This window comes from Leopardus geoffroyi, chromosome A3 (genome assembly GCF_018350155.1).
Source record: "Leopardus geoffroyi isolate Oge1 chromosome A3, O.geoffroyi_Oge1_pat1.0, whole genome shotgun sequence".
Taxonomy (NCBI): domain Eukaryota; kingdom Metazoa; phylum Chordata; class Mammalia; order Carnivora; family Felidae; genus Leopardus; species Leopardus geoffroyi.
Genome location: NC_059336.1, coordinates 62,982,964 through 63,001,885, shown reverse-complemented (window position 1 = coordinate 63,001,885; position 18,922 = coordinate 62,982,964). Strand labels below are relative to the sequence as shown.

The following is an 18,922-nucleotide window of genomic DNA, read 5'->3' as shown; positions in this document are numbered from 1 at the left end:
CTGCCGCTGAAGAGGCAGGTGGGGGCGGGGGACGGGCTCGCCTGCAAACAAGCACATGCAGAGGTCCCTTCTCCTCCCCTTCTTGCACACACATGCACACACACACACACACACACACAGATGGACAGCCAGGTGGCCCAGACTGGCTGCTGTTCGGTGTCAGTATGGGAGCCATGCCTCTGTCTGTACCGAGCCCTGCTGCAGGTGGGGAGAGGGGACAGAGGAAGAGGCTGCAAGTTCCTTTCCCAGTGCCTGAGCTGCCGCCTCAGGGCTTCATGCCCACCCAGCATGGCCACCTAGCCTCACGTGTCAGGTCTTTCCTTTGGGGGAAGCATTGTCCTCTTTTACCTTCTGTCAAAACCACATCCCCATAGGAGGGGGCCCGCATTCAGCCCTCGGTGGGGAGGAGCAGGTCTGCCTCTGTCACTCCTGTGCTCCTTGGTGCACTCAGCAGCTGGCCGGACCGCCACGGCTCCCCCCCGGGCCTGTGGGGTCCAGCCCAGCCCCCTGGGCCAGTGCCTTCCCTGTTCCAGGAGTCCCTGATTTGAGGGGAGATGAGTGTGGCCTCTGGAAGCAGGCCTCCTCTGAGAATGTCAGCTCTGCATGACCTTAGGCGAGTCACTTCACCTCTCTGTGCCCCAGTTTCTCCCCTGGCAGAGCTGTTGTAAAGACAAAATTGGTTCATGTATGCAAAGTGCTTAGCCCAGCACCTGCTGTGGAAGTTGTCAGTAAATGTTAGCAGTCACTATGATGGTTTCCTGCCTCAGAGCCACGAGGGGCTGAGGAATGGCTTGGGTCAGGGCTCGCGGCCCAGCTCTGGCCTCCCAGACTGAGCCAGCAGCTTCCAGGCCCAGCAGCAGCTCATTGGAGACTCAGAGTGCCAGGCCATACTGGGGAATCCTAACACAGAAGGTGGGCCAAGGGAGGGGGCTCACACCTCAGCCTGCAGCCATCTGTGGCACAGGAGTCCCCCAGTCTCCCAGCCACGGGCTGCTCCCCCTGCGGCCTTCTGGTTCTCCAAGCCCCCTTGCCTCACAAGGCGCCCCTCAGGCCATCTCCTGCAGTAAGAATGCCCGTCCATTCTGCTGCCAGAGCACCCACAGTTCCTACTCCTCAGGGCCTCAGGCTCCTCAAGTATGAGAGGGCATAAAAACTCCCACACCACGGGATTAACGTCAGGGGAGGTCATGGATGGAGACTGCGTGGCTTTGGTAGCCAGTCAGGGCCAACTCTTGTTACTGCCTGCACCCCAAGGCTGGCGGGTCCTGCTTGCTGCGCCCGGGCTCCCCGCAGTGTCCAGGAGCCCAGGCTCACAGCAGGCGTCAGGAAGGAGCTGTTGCCCAGGGTGGGCTGGAATGAACCGGGGAGCCCCGGGAGCTGAGAAGGGGGCGTGATGACCGAAGCCTGTGGGTGAACAGTGCTCACCCCAAACAGAGCTTGAATGAAGGAGGAAGGAAGAGAGGACGGGCTGAGCACACCCTGGGCCCCAGAGGAAGTTGAACGCTGGGCCGCGGTGTGACAGTTCAAGGCCCTGTGCACCACAGCTCCTCACCCCACCTCGCCGGCTGACGTCAGCGGGGAGTGCATGACCCTGCCTGCCTCCTTCCTCAGGCCCCGGATCTTTGAGGTGGGGGTCCCAGCCTGGGGGCTCCCACAGCTAAACTCTGCACAACCGGGCACCCAGCAGAGCTTTGCGTCTTCAGGTCAACTTTGCCCTGTCCAGGCTCCTTTAGTAAAAGGCAACCAGTTAACAACACCTCTTCACTCACCTGCACCACCTCACATCCCCCAGGTGTGCCCTAGAAGATATCTATTAAGCATCTACTGTATACAAGGTGGTTTCACCTCCATGAGTTCATTTAATCCTTCACAATACCCTGAGGTGAATATTCTATGGGTAAGGAAAATAGCTCAGAGAGGCTAAGTAACCTGCCTGAGGTCACACAGCTTGTAGGTGACAGAGCTGGCCTCCCAACTCAGGCTCCTATAGGTGAGTGAATTCGTGCTGGAGGAGCCCTTGGAGAGCCAGTGCAACTAGGCCTTTGGTGTGCCAAGGAGGAAATGGATACCTAGTGCCGGGAAGCCAGTGCCCTAGGCTATGCCCCGGGCTCCTGGCAGAACCAGATAGGATTAGCAAACTTTCTTTTGGCATTAGATCCCTGGCAGGAGGGGCTCTGCCATGAAGCCTTCTTCCTTCACTGCCTTCAGGTCTCCACTTAGAGGCCACCACCTTAGAGAAAAGTCTGGACAGTCCTAGCTGACAGGGCCATATCATCCTCCACCTCTTAGCCTGGCTTAATTCTTTGCAGCACCTACTGTCATTTGCAGTTCTATGCATCACATTATTTATTTTTCACCCCCCACCCCCACCCCAATTAGAATGTGAGCTCCATGAGCTCAGGGAGCATCTACCTTGTTTCCTTGGATAGAACAGTGCCTGGCACAAATTCAACATTTTTTGTGCGGAATGAATGAAAGAATGAATGTAGTCAGATGATAAAAGAAGAGTCTTATGCTTTATGGGGGGATAGTTTAGTGTAAAGATGAACTTGCTAAGGGCAAACCAAATAGATAATTCTAGGTGGGGGTGGGGAGTGAGAAGTAATTTAGGAAAGAGAAGGGGCAGGGCCAGCATGCGCAGATATGAGGTCTGGCACATAGACTGTAAAGTAAATGGTGTCCCCTCCAGTTGTTCAGCTCTCAACTTGCACGACAATACAAGGTGACTCTGGGGATGGGAAGAACACAACAGTTTTGGCCCCTTCAGCAGACCGGAGGGGATGAGGGAGCGAGGAGTCGAGGCAGCTCGACAGGTGCCTGCAGCAGGAGGAACAGGCTGTACCCACCATGAGGATGCCACGTGGTCGCGGTTAGCAGTCTGCCATCCGGTGGCATTGTCTCCACAGACGGTCGTCCAACCAGGGGGAGCGAGCTTTCTGCTGTTAGCAATCTCTAGTACCTGGAGCACCCCTGTGGGATGCGGGTGGGGAAATCACCCAGACATACCCCACAAACACACACCAAACGCTGTGGACAGAGATTATCACCACAGCAGGAGGGAGGGCTGTTTCCTGAGCCAGCAGGGAGCTCTGAAGGCGGAGGACACTGTGTTCTGAGACCTCTCCACCGAGCGGAGGACTCGGTGAGGAACCCGTCCCGGCCCCCTTCTTCCTCCTTCGTCCTACAGGCTGGGCACAACAACAATCACCCTGTGCTTGTGGGGCCCGTCTTCGATGAGTCACCTTGCCCACAGCGAGCCTTGCAGGGTGATGTTATCGGCTCCTCTGCTTGCTTAATTCCCTGGTTGACATCACCGTTGCCTGGTCTTCCCCTTCTCGGCACTGCAAGCCTGAAGGCTGGCATATCCTGGAAGAGAAGGCGGTAGAGGTCATTTGCCAAGAAGCTACCAGGGCAAGTAAATTGGGACCCTCAGTCACTTGGCCATTAGCACCAAGGTGCTTGGCCTAGTTTCTTGCTTTGCTGGACAGAGGTCTTGGTTTACTTCCCGGGAAATGCTATCTGGAGCCTGTGTCTTTGGGGCGTGGTCCCCAAGGCCAGCCCTCTGCTGCCTCAGGCATCTGCTTCCAAGTTCTGTCTCTTGCAAGCCTATCTGTGATGGGCCCAGGATTTCCCAGGCCCAGACTGGTCTGCCTGCTGGCCTTCTGCCCGCCCCTCTGTCCAGCCACTGTGCCCAAGACCCAGCTCCCTCAGAGGCCCCGGCTCCTTCCTTGCTTGTCTCCTGCCCCCACTCCTGAGCAGCCTCCTGGGAGCCTAGGCCTGTCCTCCTCTGCCACAGCCTAGCATTCCCTCTGGCCTCCCCTGACCTTGTCACCCTTCTCAGTGCTGCCCGTGGTCAGTGGCACATGGAAGGTGCCATGGAGTCGGCAGAGCAGTGGCAGGGGTGGCCACACACGCGTGGCCGGGTGGGATGAGAAGGGAAGGGTTCAGTCCTCTTCCCACACCGTCCTACTCTGGCCCCTCCCTGTCATCTGAGCTGGACAGCAGAGGGGTGAGGTGGAGAGGTGCAGAAGGGGCTCCACTCAGGCCACTGGGGCGGGACCTCAGTCCTCGATGGGAGGCTGGCCAAGCTTGGCAAGTGAGGGAGGCAGTGAGGGGAAGTGGGTGGGGCTGGGCAGGGAGCAGAGCCAACCCTTTGAACTGCCCAGGCAGCATCCTCTGTGGCCCCAGGAGACAGCGCCTCAAATGTCACTGCCAGAGGCCAGGGAAGGGGGAGGGGGAGGTTGCTCAACACCAGCCACTTTTATACTAATTATGTGACCAAATGAATTGTTCTTAGAAGGAAAAAGAAAAAAACAAACAAAAAAACCTCAAAACCCACCACTGAGGTCATTCCTATTACCCCCAGCAGCCAATGAGCAGATCCTGAGAACAGATAGCATACCTGGGCCAGGGCTAGCTCTTCCCCACTCACCCTGTGGCCAGAAAGAGCCATCAGTCAGCCTGGCCACTCTGCACCCAAACCCTGGCTGCCTCGGCATCCTGGAATGTCGTAGAATGCTGTTCTAAGTAAGAAGGGGGTGAGCCTAGAGAGAGGCCTGGAGGAGCAAGCCTGGGCTCAGCCCCACACACCCTAATCTCTTTGGGCCTCTGTTTCCCCACCTGTCAGATGGAGGAAACCACTCAGGAGTCAATGAGATAATAACTGTGAAAGTGCTGAGCGGTGTTCATTAGCCAGTGAAGAGGCGGGGGTCCTGCAGAGAAGGGAACAGGGAGTTAGGAAGAGCTTCAGAGAAAAGGACACACCTCGGTGATTTAAGAACGTTAAATCAGGTGACTCCTACTCTCGACTCTTTTCGGTCCCCTTTCAGCCCTGACTTGTGTTCTTATTCGTGCTCTCGGGGGGGGGGGGGGGCGGTGTACACCTTGAGAATGATGGGCACCAGTGTTGAACTTAGCCTGTGGTCTGCTCAGACCCCTGGATCCCTTTTCAAGTTCGAGAACGCAGGGTCCTCAGTTTAGTCTAGCGGGTGGGTGTTCTGCTGTAGTACTTTCCTCCTAGGCCACAAACCAAGCTCAAATTGTAGTCAACCCTGACTGCTTTCCTTAGTTGGAGAGTAGAGCCTGATTCTGGCTGTAGTTTGAGCACTTATCCCTCTGTAATCCTGAGCCCAAAGCTCACCTCCACTTACAAAGCCCACACACACATCAAACTCATTTACCCCAGACTGAACTTGTCTTCCTTGCAGTGGCCTCTTCCGCTGCTAGATCTTAGTTCATGGTAAGACTCCCCATCATGCAAGCCAGAGGCTGAGTCATCCTTGACCACCACCTTCTGTCCATCACATCTGATTAGCCGTCTCATCTAGTGGATTCTAACACTTCGGTATCTTGAGTTTTCATCCTTCCCCTCTCCCCTGCCCCCATTCTGTAAGAGTTGAGATACCCATCTCTTTCCTTAAGAACAGCCCGTAGAACCCAGTAGACCTCCTGGACCAAGCTCCACACAGCTGCCAGGGGACCGGCTGCTGACGGAACCCTCCCCTCCTGGAGGCTCCTGCCAGCCTTGCCAGCCTCATGGCCCAGCTCTGCGGGACAGGGACAGACCATGTACACGCTGGAAACAGCTGGGCTGAAACTGCTCATTAGGGTCACTCAGGCTGCTGAGAATGCCTTTGTCCTCCCTGTCAGCCTGGAGAGTGTCCTCCTCCTCCAGGAGGCCTCTCAGACTGGCTACGTCTGTGCGCGTTGCTCCTTCCTCGGTGCCCCGCTCTCCTCTGCTCATTGCGGGCTAGGCGTGCCCTGCCTTGTGGCGCCTCCACGGCTGTAGCCTCGTCTTCATCCTCTCCACCCAGACCCTGATTCCACCAAGAGAGCAGTGGATAGTGCCAGGCAGACCTGGGTGGCATTCAGTTTTGCCCGTTTCCCACTGGGGACACGGGACAAGTTATCTGTCTCCGAGCTTTCCTTCCCTTGTCTATCAAAACGGGTCAGTACCTCTACCTGCTTCTCAGGATGGGTAATTGAGCCAGTCAAATGCTTGGCACAGAGCCTGGAACACCACGGGAGGGTAGCAAATGGCACCCACGGTTTCCAGTGTCGCCACCCCTTACAAAGACGTAGGAAACCGTGCTGACACCTCAGCCCTCCTGTCCCTTCCCTAGAACTCTCCTTCAGCTCAGGCCCTTCGTCCCCTCTGCCCTTGTTCAGACCCCTCTGTTCATCTCCTTTCTGGCTGTCTGCTCTCTGCACCTGGACAAGGTCTTGGGCAATGCCGCCTGGTCCCCTTTTGCCATACCTTCCTCCCCATGGGGAGCTCTTCCTCCCCATACCACCACCCCCCTCCGCCCCTCCAACTGTTGTCCATGGGGGCGGCCATGCTTGATGTCAGAACTGTTCTCAGCCTGGGGTCAGTGTGGCTGCTGTGCTCACCTCACACATTGCAGTTGCTGCGGTGTGCTCAACAAGGCCCCGAAGTTTGCCCCCAGCCATACCGGGAGTGCGTTGCTGAACTGGCCAGCTAGTAAGCCCAGGTCTTCTGGCTCCAAAGCCAAGACTCTATCCAGTCTGCCCTGGTGCCATCCCTTTTGGTCTTTTTTGCATCTATGCGACTCAGTCTCCTCATCTGCAAAATGGGCACAATAATTCCTTCTTCTTCTTCTTCTTCTTCTTCTTCCTCATCTGGAGGAAGGGAGAATGGGGTTAATCTGGGAAGTTGTAAAGAGCTGAAGACCCTGCTGTGTACAAGGCAGTCGAGCCTGGATGAGTGTGTGTGTGTGTGTGTGTGTGTGTGTGTGTGTGGTGGTGGTGGCTGGGGGTGCATATAACAGGACAGAACAAGTTTGGGAAGCTAGTTCTGCCTGCTCCCTTCCAGCAGTCCGAGCCCTGTGCCTGAATCCACAGCGCCCCCTGCTGGCGAGTCACCCCAGAAGCTCCCTGTGGGCAGCACCAGCCCTACACTTTGCTTTTCCCTAAGGCGACCCCAGGGAAGCTGTCGCCCCTGCCCTCAGGGTGCCCAATCTGAGGGTAGACAGGAACCCATGGCCCAAGAAGCCCAGACTGGGTGTGGCGAACCAGTGTGAGATGGGAGCTTCCTAGGCCAATGGTTCCCCATTGTCTGCCATAAATCCACTGAAATCTCCTCCTGAGAAAGGTCTGCAGCTGGGCAGAAACCCAAAGAAATGGTCGGTTCCAAGCCCAGCAGCTATCTCTTGATTAGGACCACCAGTACCCCCACCCCCCATGGACCATCTGGGGAGTCATTAGATGAGGGCAGACCCTGGGGAATGGAGGGGAGGGGCTGGTTAGGCCCCTGCTTGAGCTTGGGCTGGACCCCCTCATCAGTGCCCTTACCATCCAGACACATCCTCCCAGCACGGCAGATCCCAGACCACCCTCCCCCTCTCCTCTCCAGACCTTTCCTCCCCACCTCCGCAGCCTCATTATCTCGGCATTTCCATAGCCTGATTCTGTGTTGGGTGCTGGCTATTCAGGGACAAGCAAGGCCCTAACCGGTCCCCCAGAAGCTCAGGCATGGCACTGTTTCTCCCATTTTTCCCTGCTCATTCATCCACAGCATCTTCCCTGTTCTGGAGGAAGGCAGCCATATGTAACACTCCCCAGATTAAGATCCAGCCAGCTGTGGCCACCTCTCCCCAGAAAGTCTCCACCATTCCCCACCCTGGGTTTTGTTTGCTGTTTTTGAGACTTTTCCCTCAAACTGTGACCTTCCCAGACTGCCGATATAAAGCGGAGATTGCATTCTTCCTCCTCCAGGAAGCCTTCCTGGATGAATCCCAGCCTCAATGATTTTTCCCTACTTCAACCTTTTTCATGATCTGCTGGCACACACTGCATTGTTCTGGGTACATTTATTATTCTATCTGCCCCATAGGAGCTCCAGGCCTCAGGGGGAAATAGCTATGCCCTCTTTCCCTGTACCCCTGGCAAGACCATGCATGCTCCTTTCAGTCCACATAGCTCAGTGTTTTTCAACTGGGCATGGTTTCGCCCCCAGGGAAGTTTGGCAATGTCTGGAGATAATTCTGGTTGTCATGACTAGGAGAAGTGTGCCACTGGCGTCTGGTGGGCAGAGACCTGGGATGCCGTGAACCATCCTACAGGGCACCAGGCAGCCCCATGACAAAGAAATATCCAGCCCAGAATGTCAACAGTGTCGAGGTTAAGGAGGCCTGATTTAAATGAATTCACAGATTGAATATTAAAATAGTGGCCAAGAAGGGGTAATGGCTCACGCAAAAGAAGGGGGCAGAGAGCAGGCATTTCAGAACAGCCTCTCCCCACATGGCCTTTTCAATCCCACACGGTTCGGTTGTGTCTTGCGTAAGTGGAGGCTGACCTTAGCCAGTGGAGGAGGAAGCGGGGCCTGTCTAGAGGACCCACAGGGAAGTGGGTGTTGTGTGGGGGAACCTTTCGGGAGCAGGGAGTAGCTTGGCCTCAGCTTAGTCATCTGTAAAATGGGGATGGGTGTTCCCTTCCAGTTCTAATGGTTGAAGGTCCTAAACCGTGCCTTTTGGATATGGACAAATCCTCCCCCCCCCCCGCACCCCCATGCTGAGGGGCAGGAGCCCTCCCTCAGGGCTGACGGTGGAGTACCAGCCATCAGCCCCTTAAACAGATGTGGGGGGTTATTGTGGCTTTAATTGCCCTCCCAGGAGCAGCTGTAAGAACAAGAATGCTTTGATAGGCTTCATCAAAGCTGACTGGGTGGTGAGGGGGGAGCCTTCAGCTGGAAACAGCTGTTAGCCAGGCCCCCATGCAGAGGTGGAGGAGGTGAAAGGTGCCCCCCACTTTGGGTGGGGCTAAGAATGTTCCAAGGACTGGTTACCCTGAGACAGCCCTCTCTAGAGGCTTCTCGGGGTTCTCCGCGCCCTCCTTGGGTGGGCTTGGGTGACCCAGGGCCCTTGGCAACTGAACAGAGGCAGCTCTTTCACTGGAGCTGGGCGTCTGGCTCCTATTCCCTAGGGCAGGGGTCCACACGGGGGTGGGGCGAGGCCAGCCCTCCCTGCCCCCTTAACTCCATAGAGTCTCTGGGTCTCTGGTAAGTGGGGAGAGAGGGCACCTTGGGCAAGTCTCTCCCCAGAGCGCACAAACCTGCCTCACAGGGATCCAGAGCTGTCAAGGAAAGGCTTGGTCTTTGAGGAGAACAAACAGGAACCCAAGCTACCTTGAAACCTCTCCGCCAGACAGCACCCCTTCAGTATTTTCCACAGTCAAAATTGTTGCACTTAACAGCCACCTGGCACCCCCATCCAACGTACACCCAGCGCCCCACACACACTCCCAGCTGAGTGCAACACTTGCTGGGGACAGCGGGGACATAGCCAATCTCAGCCGCATCCCCAGCCGTCCTACGCCTGGGTGCTCATACTGAACCCCAAATGTCCAAGGCCATTCAGCTAAAGCTTCTCCCAACCCTGCCTCCTCAAGCTGCTGAAAACAAAACAAAACAAAACAAAACCAAAAATTAAAAAAACCCTGAACATGTTCCTCGAAGACCTTTGTTTTTCACATCAGGCTAAAGCAATAGATTACCTGAGAGCTGGGTTCTCGAAAGATGTCACCCTAAATGGGGATGCTAATGATGGTCGTGGTAATTGCAGCCACAACTGTCAGCATTTCTCGAGCACTAACCGTCCCCTGGGAACTACGCTCTGCGCTTTACTTACATCCTTCATCCAACCCTCACAACAGCCCGTGAGGTGGGAACCGTTAGCATGCCCATTTACAGGTGAGGAAACTGAGGCTCAGGGAAGTTAAATAAGGGTCTGTAGAGATGCCAGCATCAGAACCGGGGAGAGATCAGGTGGACACGTGGTGGGCAACCCGAGGGTGTGGGTCAGTGTGTATGTGGTCTGTGTCTGCCACAGGACCCCCTTTCGGGAAGACCCCCGAATATGCTCCCACCCACACTGCCCGAGCTGCCTCGTAGCTCTTGGGTTAAGCACGATCCCCTGACATTCTTCCCCACCAGTGTGGAGTGTGTGGTCAGATCAGGAGGTTCTGGGGCCTGGGGGTCTGGCTTCTGGAGAGAAAGTCTGGAGTTGGGGGGTGGTGCTCAGGCAGAGCTGGTAACCTGGTGAGCTGGAGGCCCTGGTTCTTTTTTTTCTTTTTTTTAAGTGTGGGAAGGATTCACACAATACAAACACAAATACGGGTATGAAAGTCCATACGCAACCTGATAAGGGTATTGTCACAGGAATTAAGACATTATAATGAGGACATTTTGGAATTCATAATATGCCTTCTTATGAGATATCAACTCTGTCCCCAGTTTGACTGATTGTTAAAGCATAAGTCTGAGCTGATCTAGACTATGTGCATTCCAGATATTTGACACTAGCATTAATCCTGAACTCCCTGTGAATCAACGCTTTTATTTTTTTATTTTTATTTATTCTAGTTTTATTGAGAGATAATTGTATTAGTTTCACCCTGTAGAAGTTCAAGGTGCACACAATGATGTGATATATGTATATATTGCAAAATGATTACTACAATACATTTAGTTAACCTCCATCAGCCTTACATAGCTACACATTTTCTTTTCTTGTGGTGAGAACTTTCCAGATTAGTAACTTAGTAACTTTCAAATATACAATAGGGTTTTGGTAAACTGCAGTTACCATGCTGTGCTTTGTATCCATAAGACCTATTTTTTTACAATTGAAAGTTTACACCTTTTGACCACCTTTGCCCACTTGTCCCCCCAACCTCACCCTCTGCCTCTGGTAACCATAATATTTCATGTTTCTATGAGTTCTGTTCTTTTCAGATTCCATCTGTAACTGAGACCATACAGTATTTGTCTTTCTCTGTGTGACTTACTTCACGGGGCCCTGGTTCTAAGAGGGGCTGTGGACACCTTGGGAGAGAGGCCAGGAAGAAGGAAGGTGTGTCTAAGCTAGAGCTGGGTTTTGTCTCCATAGGGTAGGAGTAAATAGGAAAAAAATGCAGGGGGGGGGGGGAGGGGGAAGCATAAGGAACTTTCTGGAAATCTGTGCCTTTTGCCTTCTTTCTGAACTTCCCTTCTCCCCCCCCATCCCTCCTCCCACCCAGAACCAGGATCCAATTTCCTCTTTTTTTCAAAATACAACTCAAAACAGATTTAATCTCTCTGGGGATTGTTCTGTGAAGGAAACCTGTAGAGGCAAGTTGTCTCTGAACTTGTAAGATATAAATAAATAAATATATATTAATATTATAATATAATTAATCATGTTATATTATAATTATAATATAATTAATTATAATTATATTATAATATAATCATAATATTATATATTATATAAATATATATATTATAAATAAATATATATATATTTCTCAGGAGCTTGAAAGTTCCCTTGCAAACCCATATTATATAATTAATATAATATAATTATAATATTATAATAAATAAATAAATAAATAAATTTATTATATATATATATATTTATTTATTTATTTATATATCTCAGGAGTCTGAAAATAAAAAGTCTATTTGGCATGTGAAGCCACTTGACTCTCTGGCTCCGGGCCCCCTATGTCCTGCCTGCAGTAGTCATCAGCGAGGGCCCTGTCTTGTAGTTGGTGAATCTCTCCCTGCCCCCACCCCATGGGGCCTTTTCAGAAATAACCACATGGCAACTCTAAATCTGGCAAGGGGCCAGCACCCTGTGGCCCACGATGGAGACTAAGAAGGCAGGTTCCTGGGCCTCCTTCCAGATGAACATATTGGAATTTCCTAGAAGCCCCTGGGGATCCTGCTGCAGACAACCTTAGCAAGGCCTCTCTGAGCAACCTTCGTCCGCTAGCAAGTGGCCCTGTTGGCCGTGGTGGGTGCTGGGGGCCTTTCTTACACACTGCTTCACAGACTGGGTTTGCAAGGGAACTTTCAAGCTCCTGAGAATTGCCTCCCGATGCTTCAGTCATTCTGAAGTGAAGTCACATGTGATGGGGTGGGTGCTGTTCAGTGTGTGAAACATGTGACCCCCTCTGGTGCCAGGTGTAGTGAGGGCACAGGGTGACACAGTATGATGTGCTGGGGTCACCTGACATGTGTTGTCCCAGCCTGCACTTGAATGGTGTAGGAATGATGCTCTCTGACCTCCCATCACTCATGGCCATGGATGCGAAACAGATGGTCCCACAGAACACCTGGGCCTCCCAGCCCTCTGGGACAAGCCATCTGTAATCCACCATGGGCCACCTGTGTCTGTGGGCCTCCCTGCTAGGAGTCACCAGGCTAGCACTTTCAAAGCTGTCTTCTGAGTGACATCAGTATGTCAAGGAATGTGAAAAAGCATTCTCCCACAAACACACAAAACTAGCAATATTTTCCCTTACAATTTATTTTGAAAAAAAAATGTGTACGAAAAGTGATATAAATATGAATGCGCTTATCATCATGTGAGAATCCACCTTTACAAAATGGGATGCACTGGTGAAAGATGCCAGGAATTCATGCTGGGGTGTGCTCCTCACAATATGCTGTGATAGATGGTGAGATCCGACCAGAGTTGGGACCAGTGTCCTCTCATATATTGGAGGACTGTTACACTGGGGGCCCCCACACGTGGGCCCATGGGACATTAGAAGCATGACGGAAGTGTAGATCTGACAAGTGCTTGCTTCCCCTCTTGGGGCTTGGTCTCTTGGAACACTCTTGGAGAAGCAAGCCGCCAACCTGTAAAGAAGCACAGGTAGACTAGGGAATGATGGGATAGCACCTGGAGAGAGAGCCACCTTGTGGAGGAGCTGAGGCACCAGGTGTTTTGGTGGGTCTTCCTGAACTTTCCAGCTTAGCCCGGCTGAATGAGTGTGCTGGAGAAGAACCACCCAGCTGAGCCCTGCCCAAATTCCTGACCCACACAGTTATTGCTGTGTTAAGTCACTAAGCTTTGGGGTAGTTTGTTACATAGCAATGGTTAATGGAGATGCTTATAGGAGGTGTGTAACAAATGTGTATGGAATGAGTGATTGGCAAATCACAGTGCTAATCCCTTACACTGGTCCTGCATACTCATTAAGTTGATCACAGGTGCTTTCTGGTGTGATTCTTGTGATGGTTAATTTTATGTGTCAACTTGGCCAGGCCATGGAGTACCCAGATAAGTGGACAAACATTATTCCCGGAAAGTACTTTTGAATGAAATTAACATTTAAATTGCTAGACCAGTAAAGTAAATTGCCCTCCATACTGTGGGTGGGCCTCGTCCAATCAGTGGAAGACCCGCATAGAACAAAACCTGTACTATCAGGCCTGACAGCTTTTGAATTGGGACCTCAGCTTTTCTTGCTTCTAGGTTAACCTGCCAGCCTTCCACAAATTCTGGACTTGCCGGCCCCTGTAATCGCATAAGCCATTCCTTACAGTAAATTTCTTTACCTGTAGATATAGGTATAGATATATAGATATAACGTACTGGTTCTATTTTGTTGGAGAATCGTGAAAAGTACAGATTATGGTACCAAGAATGGGTGCTGCTATAACAAATACCTAAAAAATGTGGATGTGGCTTTGGACCTGGGTACTAAGGAAAGGTTGGAAGAGTATCGAGGTACATGCTGGAAAAACCCTGATTGCCTTGAAGGGACTGTTGGTAGGAATATGGACACCAAAGGTGCTTCTGGTAGAATCTCCGGAGGAAATGACCAAAGTGCCAAAAGGAAAGGCACTTTCCTTTCCTTATAAAGTAGCAAAGAATTTGGCTGCTTTGCGTTCCTAGTGTTTTATGGCAGGCAGATCTTATGAGCAACAGCCTTGGATATTTAGCAGAAGATTTTATTCTTTCTTTTTTTTAATGTTTTATTTTTACTTTTTAAAACCATTTTTTAAGTGTATTTATTTATTTTCAGAGAGAGACAGTGTGAGAGGGGGTGGGGCAGACAGAGAGGGAGAGGGAGAGAGAGAGAGAGAGCTGCCAGCACAGAGCCCGATGTGGGGCTTGAACTCATGGACCGTGAGATCATGACCTGAGCCAAAATCAAGAGTCGGATGCTTAGCTCACTGAGCCACCCAGGCACCCCTATTTTTACTTTTGAGAAAGAGAGAGAGAGTGCAAGTAGGGGAGGGGCAGAAAGAATGGGGCAGAGGATCTGAAGTGGGCTCTGTGCTGACAGCAAAAAGCCCAATGCAGGGCTCGAACTTACAGTGAGATGACCTGAGCCGAAGTTGGAAGCTTAACTGACTGAACCAACCAGGTGTGCCATAGCAGAGGATTTTTTCTAAGCAAAGTGTTGGAGGGGTGGCCCGGTCCCTCCTTATTGCTTATAATAAAATGTGAGAGGAGAGAGAGAGAAATTAAAAGAATTTTTCAGCAAAAGGGAACCAGAACTTGAAAATTTAGAAAATCCTCTGCCTATCCATATTGCAAAACATGAGAAAGCGTGTTCTGGAGAAAACACCTAGGATGTGGCTGGATGATCATTCTGTAAAGATTATCCACAAATTAGTCAGCCATCTCAGCGGAAGCCAGGAATAGAGTTGGGATTATATCAGCAGAGGCATTGGCAGTGGGGACCAAAGGGGACAGAGAAAATGGAATGAAGTTAGGCTGTCAGATTTCTGGGATCTACAGGTCAGGGCAATAGAGGATCCAGCCTCAAACACGGTTGTCCTTCTAGAGGAGGGAGAAGTGACCATGATGGTGGTTCAGAGATTATCAGAGCTGTCACGCCCATCTCCAGCCCAGGGAACAAGACTGTTTCCTCCTGGCTTCAGGGGGTGGGGCCACCTCCTCAGGGTCAGGGGGCCAGGATGCCAGCCCAGAGCTGAAGGGGCAGGACCACTGCTGAGGGTCATGGGGTGGGCACGGAGGGCAGAACATTGAGCTAAAGAAGATTGACCTGGAGCCTTAAGATCAAATGGAATTTGCCTTGTTGTTTTGGACTTGCTTGGGGACTCTTAACCCTGTCCTTCTTCCCAATTTCTCCCTTTTGGATGGGAACGTCTGTCTTATGCCAGTCCCACCATTGTGACCTGGAAGCACGTAACTGGTCTGGTCTCACAGGTTTGCAGCTGGAGAGGAATTTTGCCTTAGGATGACTCATACTTTGAGTCTCACCCATACCTGATTTAGGTGACATTTAACGAAACTTTGGAGCTGGAATTGATGGATGGGTTACGACTTTGGGGCCGTTGGAATGGGGTGAATGTATTTAACAGGTGAGAACAATGTGAATTTGTGGGGGCTAGATGGCAGAATGTTATGGACTGAACTGTGTCTCCCCCCAGATGTTGAAGACCTAATCTGACGTGCGACTCTGTTTGAGAAGGGGACTTTAAGGAGGTAATTAAGGGGAAATGGGGTCAAAAGGGTGGGCCTTCTCTAATGAGCTCTCCCTTTAGCCTCGTATGCACAGAGAAAAGTCCATGTGAGGACACAGCAAGAAGGTACAACTACAAGCCAAGGATATAGGTCTCACCAGAAACCACATTGACTGGCACCTTGACTTTGGACTTCCAGCCTCTAGATCTATGAGAAAATAAATTTCTGTTGTTTAAACCACCTAGTATGAGGTCTTCTGCTATGGCAGACAAACACAGGTCCTCATGCCGTTGGTGAGGGAGGAGTCATGCACACTTGGATTTCAACTTCAGCTTTCACTGACTGACTCACTTGGCCGCTACTGAAGTTCTAGTACGTGTCAGGCACTGTACAGGCACCGGGTTTCAATGGTCACAGTGCCTACTGAAGTTCTAGTACGTGTCAGGCACTGTACAGGCACTGGGTTTCTATGGTCACAGTGCCTGTCCTCATGGAGCTTAGAGTCACGTAAGGGAGCTATAGCTTCACCAAATAACTACTCAAATAGACAAAATAACAACGGGGGTGAGTGCTGTAGGGGGATGTCACCTCATCAAGGAGGTCAGGGGCAAGTTCTTGAAGAAGTGACACCAGACCTGAGACACGAAGGGTGATTAGGAGTAAACCGGGTGAAAAGGGGAAGGAACATGCAGAAGGAACAGCATGTGCGAAGGATGCACCCACCAAAGAGGGAGTTGGTGAGTGTTCAGGGGACTAGAAGTGCATCCTGTCCAGCACAGAGAAGAGAGGGGCAGGAGGACAGAGTTCAAGATGAGGCTGGATCTCTCGAGCTGGGTGGACCATGGCAAGACTTTGTCATAAGAGTGGTAGGAAGCCACCAGGAGTCTGGCGTGGTCAGATTTGCATTTCCAAAAGATGCCTGTGGCTGCTGTGTGGAGACCATGGAGGGGGTGGATGCAGGAGTCCAGGAGAGGCATGCAGAGGGCTTGGACCAGACTGGCAGCTACAGAGATGGAGGGAAGGGCTGGACTGGGGAGCTATCTATGAGGATAAAATAACTGGGCTTTGGGAGATGCAGGTGTGGGAGGAGTCAGGCACGACCTGAGTTCTTGGAGTCAAGCTCCTGGGTGGGTAGTGGTGCTGCTCACTAGGGAGAGAAGATGGGGAGGAAAGACAGGGAGGACCAAGTCAGGGGCGGGGGCAACTACCTACTAACGGGGTGAACTTAGGCAGGCCACTCAGAAACCTCTGCATGCCTCAGTTTCCCTATCTGGGATAAGTACTCTATGTGATGGGATGTATGTAGAGCCCAGCTCGGGGTAGCCGCTTCTGCACATCAGTGCTTCCGGTCTTTTCCTCTGTGAGGCGGCCTGGCCAGAAGTGATTATTCCCATTTCAAGGGTGAGGAAGCTGAATCTCTGTAAGGCTGGAGTCTCGCCCAGAGTTGACACCTTTAGAAGCAGGCTTACAGGGGGGTCATGGGAAGAGCCTTCCCTCTTTGCCAGCCTGCCTTTAGCATCAGCACGCAGGTCCCCAGGGCAGAAAGTGTTCACTCATCAGTTGCACAGTCACCACTGGAGGCCTGGGATGGGGTGGGAAGAGAGGGCAAAATTCAGGTGGGACACGCAATGGTGGGGAGGGGATAAGAGAGTGCTGGAGTGAGGGGCGGGCCCAGTAGCCAACTTCTAACATGCAAGGTGTTCACAGAGTTTAGTTTTTACTCACATAAATTCCAAGATGGTGCTCTGAGTGGCAGGCAGCCTTCCCCCAGGCGGAGATTTGGGCACCTTGGCTCCTTCTGTCTCGGGGCTCTGCCGTCTCTTAGGCCATGTGGTCACAGCAGAAGGGGAAAGAGGGGTGGAGGAGGTACATCAGCTTCTTAACACCCTCAGCCCGGAAGAGAGACACGCTGCGTCTGCTCACGCTCCATTGGCCACCTTTGATGGCACAGGAGGTGGAAATGTAGTCCAGAGGGGTGCCCAGGAAGAGGATGACATGAGTTTGGTGACCAGCTACCCAGCCCTGCTGCAGTAGGTCTGCTGCAGCTTGGCCAAGGGGTGCGGTACACTCTGGCTCTATTGGAATTTCCCCAGACAGGAGAGGACTGGCCCTAGGGTAAGTAGGTTGAAGGGGCCAGGCTTGATCCCAGTACACTGGCTGATGGTTGACAGGGAGGGCCCTTGATGGGTGTACGTTCAAGGGCTACAGAAATAGCCTCCAGCCAAGGCCAATGGGAAACCTGTCCTGAGTTCCTTTTGAGAGCTAGTGAACAAACCCCTACCAAAACAATTGCAGGCTGGTAGAGAGGGGCGTTGTGAACTTTAACTGGGCGGCCTCAATAAGGGGAAGGGACATTTGAGCAAAGACACAAAGACGCTGAATCATAAGGATATCTGTAGAAGCGTGAAAAGAGTAGCAAGTGCAAAGGCCCTGTGGTAGGAGCAGGCCTGCTGTGTTCAGGGCCCCACTGCAATAATCACTGAGATGATGGTGATAAGAGTGAGTGGGGGCAAGGGGAGAAGTGGTTAGATTCTTGATCTCTTTTGTATGTTTATCCCTCCTTACCTCACTTCCTTCCTTTTTCGGTCTTCTAGAAGGGATGCACGAAGACACCCTGAGGTGTTTCCTCATCTAGACTGTAGGTGCCCTTTTAGACTGTAAACCCCATGAGGGCAAGGCCTGGGCCTGACTTCTCTCCTTACCCTCACACCTGGCATGGGGAGGGCCCATCGCCAGTGCCTGGCAAACATGTCTATGGAGAGACTGCACGTCCTCCCGAGTCATCAGATTTCATGGGGCTGAGCCCAGGCCCTGCTTGTCAGCATATTGCTCACTGATGTGGAAAGCTTTCCTGTGGTCCAGACACTCCTGACTCCAGTCTAAAGAGACCTTCTAAAGAAGGTCAGTGCATCCAAAGGAAGGAGATGCCTCTATGTCCTGAGCTCATAGCAGTAACTGCTGGGAAGACATCACTGGTTCTATTTTATCCTGGATGTTCCCAGCTGCTGGTTTCCCAGGAAGTGACAGGATGCACAAATGGCTGTGCCCAGCAGGGATCCCTGACCCCACGCAGTCTGGCCCTGTGCTCCCACAGTGCTGGGTGCCGCACAGCTCACTCACTGACTTGTGGGTGGGATCCCCAGTGGTTTTTGAGGGGCGTCATGAGCTTGGTCGTGGGGTGCCTTTTCCTCACTGTCCTGCAGCCTTTCTTTAAGCGAGGCCCTTCCCTGCAACGCCCCTGCCCCCCCCCCCCCCCCCCCCCCGACTTGTACAGGAACTTGGATACAACTGACGTTTACAGCCCGGCAGGCCCTGGATTTGAGAGGGCTTCGAGAAGCCCTGAGGTCTTAAATTCAAAATGATGCTGCAGGCTTCCGGCTTTCTCCAGAATCGCATTCGGGGAGTCATGTGTTTCCTGTGCTCTCGTGCCACAAATTAACTGCCTTTTCACTTTTCCCACAGGTTTCGCCTCTCATCCTACGTGGCAGGGTATCGCGGTGTAGCGGTTACAAACGTACGAACACTGGAATAGGACAGATGTGAGTGGGCGTCATAGCTTCTGCTCTCACCAGACCTCTGAGCCTCAGTTTATTCGTCTGTAAAATGAGCACAGAGTATCCACCCTGGGGCTTGGTTGTGAAGATTAGTTGAGGTCGTGACATAATGCCTGGGCCCACAGTAAATGCTAAATG

At 52.1% G+C, this 18,922-nt stretch overlaps 2 long non-coding RNA genes across 2 annotated transcripts; one reads left to right on the top strand and one right to left on the bottom strand.

The window, feature by feature from the left end:
* Positions 1 to 2,497: 2,497 nt before the first annotated feature.
* On the bottom strand, positions 2,498 to 5,174 carry LOC123580707. The gene is made up of 2 exons (XR_006703420.1): positions 3,825 to 5,174; positions 2,498 to 3,366 (listed from the first exon to the last, which is right to left on the bottom strand). It is a non-coding gene; the product is annotated as an uncharacterized LOC123580707 (long non-coding RNA).
* LOC123580708 lies at positions 3,037 to 15,474 on the top strand. Its single transcript, XR_006703421.1, has 2 exons — positions 3,037 to 3,142; positions 15,197 to 15,474. It is a non-coding gene; the product is annotated as an uncharacterized LOC123580708 (long non-coding RNA).
* The last annotated feature ends 3,448 nt before the right edge of the window (positions 15,475 to 18,922 follow it).